The sequence below is a fragment of the Vigna umbellata genome, chromosome 1, assembly GCF_029865625.1.
Source record: "Vigna umbellata cultivar VRB3 chromosome 1, Vumbellata_1.0, whole genome shotgun sequence".
In the NCBI taxonomy this organism is placed as follows: Eukaryota; Viridiplantae; Streptophyta; class Magnoliopsida; order Fabales; family Fabaceae; genus Vigna; species Vigna umbellata.
In genome coordinates this window covers 103,870,152-103,875,203 of record NC_142165.1, presented here as the reverse complement: position 1 = coordinate 103,875,203, position 5,052 = coordinate 103,870,152, and positions in this window count along the sequence as shown.

Here is a 5,052-nt window from a genome sequence, read left to right as displayed (position 1 = left end):
ACACTTAATAAAATAAAAGTATTTAATAAATACTCAATTAAGAATACATAAATTCAAAACTTATTTAAAGTTTAATTCAACCTTCAAAAAGTATATCCGGAATATTTGATAATGTCAGCAGTAATTTATGATTTAATTACAGTGTAAATGTAATATTGATTTTGCATGCTGAAATTATTTTTTAACAAAATAAACGTAGCTACCGTTTCAAAAAGGGGTGTTGCTCCCTCCACCACCACACCTTTCTCTCTCTACCTCCCATTTACTATTTTGTCCCTAAGTAAAATTTTTTTTTAGGATTATTTTTTAATTTTACTCATTCAGAACCTATTCCACTAATAAGGGGTGTTGCTCCCTCCACCCCCACACATCTCTTCCTCCACCTCCCCTTTACTATTTTGCCCCTTCCTCCACCTTTCCTTTACTATTTTGCCCCTCAGTAAAATTTTATTTTTAAAATTGTTGTTTTTTAATTTTATTCATTTATAACATATTTCACTGATAACCTACGTAGTTTCTTGTATGAGTAAAATATTTTTCTACAAAGCTTGGTGATCGTGAAAAGAATTATCAAACAATCTTCTTCTTGTTCTCGGTGCAGTACGTGGTGCAGTGCGTTTATGGTGTAGTGTCCTTGTCGTGGTTCCTCTCCAGGTACGTAGTTATAATCCTTCCAATAATCCTAAACCCTAAATCCTTCCCATACTTCCAATAATCCTTTTAATATCCAAGCCTATAATCCTTGCATGAGCCGCAAAACGTAGTAAAATAAAAACGAAACGTAAAAGGAACACTGCCTATGGACGGATGACATCCTTCAACGGATGTCAACATCCGTTTAAGGCAAAACGGATGTCGACATCCGTTTAAGGCAAAACGGATGTCGACATCCGTTTTGCCTTCAACGGATGTTGACATCCGTTGAAGGATGTCATCCGTCCAGAGGCAGTGTTCCTTTTACGTTTCGTTTTTATTTTATTTGTTTATTTTATTTACAGTAATTTATATTTAAATTTATAATTTTAAATGTTATATATGGTTAGTTTTTAAACGTAATAATTTTGTTAAAATATGAATTTGTTATAGGTGGAGAAGAAGTTTAACGGAAGAGAGAAAGGTAAACGAAAATGGAAGAGAGGAAGAGGTGCAGAGGGAAGTAAATCAGAAGTTTTAAATAAATTAAAATATTAAAATAATAAAAATAAAAAATTTTAACTTTTGAGGATATAATTGTCATTTTAGAAGGATATAATTGGCATTTTAGAAAATTGGGGAGGTGGAGGAAGAGACGTGTGGGGGTGGAGGGAGTAACACCCATAACTTATTCCAGTCCTTCGTTTATGAGTAAAATAATTTTTTTTTTATTTTAACATTATATTTCTTCCTCTCTTTCTTTTGTCGATGTGAGATACTACAAGTTGTAAAGGTTGATGGTGGTGGAAAGAATTATCAAGCAGTCTCCCTCTCGTGGTTTAGTGTCCCTCTCGTGGTGTAGTGTCGCTCTCGTGGTGCAATGTGTGGAGTGGTGCAGTGCGTGTGTTACTTCCTCAAGGTGCGTATTCGAATAAACCTTCAAATAAAATCCTAAAATAAAAAATGTAACCTTTAAACAGAGGTTTCAACGGATGTCAAAATCCTTCAACGGATGTCAACATCCTTCAACGAATGTCAACATCCGTTTAAGGAAAAAACGGATGTCAACATCCGTTTAAGGAAAAAGCGACCGTTTTTTCCTTAAACGGATGTTGACATCCGTTTTTTCCTTAAACGGATGTTGACATCCGTTGAAGGATGTCACCTACGTTTTTAATTTTAGGGTTTGTTTTATTAGTTTATTCTTTATTTTAGAAATATTTTAATAGTTTAATTTAAATGTTTTGATTTATTATTTTTTAATATATTTTTAATGTATTTTAATAATGTAAGGAAAATGAAGAAGAAAGAAACAGACGAGGAGAAGTGAAACGAAGAAGACAAATGGAGTTGTAGAGTAAAACTGAAGACAAATTGTTAAACGGAATTGAGAGATAGAAAGATTGAGTGCAGGAAATAAAGTAGGAGAACTAGGTTTGAAATAAATTAAAATAGTATAAGTAAAAAATTTTAATTTGAGGATATAATTGAAATTAAAAAAAATTGGGGAGGTGGAGGGAGAAAGGTGTGGTGGTGGAGGGAGCAACACCCTTCAAAAAGTTGGGGTGTTGGTGATACAGCCCAGTGAAAGATAGAAAATTTGGGCCGGTGTGCAGATTGGCCGATTCGCTATTCAGGATTTATTGGGTTTTAAATGGTCTTTATTCAGAGGGTGTTACTTCCTGCACCCATCAATTTTTTTTTTTCGGAATAGGAGTAGGTGTGTATCCTCCGAAAAAGTGAATAAGTGTCTTCCAGAAATGATCTAATGCCTTCAGGAAAATAAAATCTGGAATGATAGAGTGTAGAAAGTAATAGTCTTATTGAGAATGACACTCCTTTATAAAATATAAAATACCAACATGTATAAGTAAAGATTATCATATACTTAAGGGGAAAGATACCATACTAAAAGAATTCATCCTCGACAATAATACAAAGTTTCATATTATTTAAAAAGTACAAAGTTAAATATAAGATAAAAGACCATAAATTCATTGTTTTAAAATTTTGTATTAAAATGATCTAAAATATTGTATGTGTAATTAAACTCATGTTTCATATAATAAAACTCAACGAATCCCATATATATATATATATATATATAAACCATTAGTGATATTTGTCAAAGTTGTTATTCCACTTTTTGATGGTGAAAGTTGTGGTTTATAGGTGGTAAGAATGTAAACTTATCTAGAGGAACTCAATTTATGAGATGTTGTGGCTCAAATCAAAATGCACAAGAGAAAAAAGACAAGGGAAAGGTAAAGTCATGCTTATGTTTCACAAATCATTTTGGTATGTTTTAAGAATGAAAGAGTCTAAGACAAATAAAGAATACTCAAATAAATTGTTGAGAAAATTTTGGTGACGATGAAATGATATATGTCTTGAAAAGATAAGGATATTTCCATCAAGTTTTCAATGAACTAAACAAATTAGATACTTTTAAAATATGAATTGAGAATGAAAAACAATTTCAATTAGAATCATTTATGTATCAAATTAATTTTTAAAGTCTTATATGTTTTTAAGATTACTCAAAATCGGTTAAATTTCTTTCAAATATTTGAAAAATATTATAAGATATTCTTTGCAAATAAATTTTGTGTGATTAAATATTAACAACCTAAAATTATTCAAATTCATAAGAAAGACGAAAAATTTGTTTTGGATTTGATGGAAAAGGAATTAACTACAAATGAAGAAAATAAAAAAAATAATAAAAGAAAAGTGAATATCTCTTCAAGAAATTACATGTCCAAGTGAAGAAAATAAATGAAAGTCCGCAATGTAATATTCATTAAATATTCACTATCACTGTCATTGATTAACCCTTGACAAAGAAGATGATGTTGGTAAATAAGAATTACAATAAAAAATGTCAAATTGAAAAAATATGTGATCCCACGTAAGAAAGAGAAAAAACAAAAAAGAAAAAAGTTAAGTACCCAGGAGAATAAATATGAAAATTTAAAGTTCAAATAGATAGATATTAAGTAAGGAGGAATGCTAAAAATATTTACTTACCATCCTTCCTGTTTAAATTAGTTTTTAGAATATATTTCAGTTTTAAAAGTTTTTTTTCAATTTTAAAAATTAGTTATTATTTTAGATTATGATTGAGATATTGTAATATTTTATATTTGATATTATATTTCATTTTACTTTATATACAAAGTAGGTGAATAAAATACAACAATAAGTTCCTCTATATAACATATATGTTATATAAGTTATATACTTATATCTTTATAACTCCTAAAAATTTCTAACAATAACAATGTGGATGGATAAGACAACTTTTTGTTATCCCATCACATTTATCATCACTTGAAGTAAATCTGTCGTTCAGATATTCAACATGAACAAAACTTTTATTCACACTTTTTTTTTATTATTTTAATATCAATTAATTAATATTTATAAAAATCTCTAAAAATGATATCAGAAGAACATATTCAATGTCAAATATTTAGAGATAAATGATAATTGTATAAATTTTAAAACAAAGTAGCAAATGAAATTTTGATAAAAAAAGTTATATAAAATTTTAGAGTAATTACACATAAATGAGATTTCATAAAGACCAAAACATCTATTAATTTTAAAAACATTAATGATACAAAATTGATAGAGTTAAAAAACTTTTAAAAAATATATAAAATTAAGTTTAAAAGTATTTTAATTTTTTTTATTTTCTTTCTCTAAATTACAATAAAATCTTATTTTTATACATTAATAAATATTATAATACATTATATTCGCATATAGAAAAAAAGATTAAACTAATAATAACTCAAACTTAGACTTAAATATTTCATTTTTTAAATGTAATGATATTAAATTGTTATATTATAATAAATAAAACATTTTTTTTGTTATAAAATTACATTTATGAGAATGGATTAGAAAATAAAAATAATTAATAAAAGTAATTAAATAAAAAATCATTAAAACAATATGCTTAATGATAAAAAACAATAAATAAAAATATTCAAAAAGTAAAATTGAAATATGTGTTACAAAGGATTTGATACATCATTAAATTAAATAAAAATTGCACAAATACATACATACATATATATATATATATATATATATATATATATATATATATATATATATATATATATATATATATATATATATATATATATATATATATATATAATTAAGCGCATGATAAAATAGAAAACACTTTAGAGATTTGAGAAAAAAAAATAGATATATTGAACTAGTTAACTATTGAGAGATATTAAAAATTGTTTGAGAAAAAGAGAGTCTACAAATCAAACAAAAATTAAAAATTAAATAGAACCAATATAGTTTTTATATTATTTAGTAAATGAAACGCTGTTAAACACTTTAAATTAAGAGAGTCAAACAAAAAAAATAAAAAATTAAAAAAGAATAAAA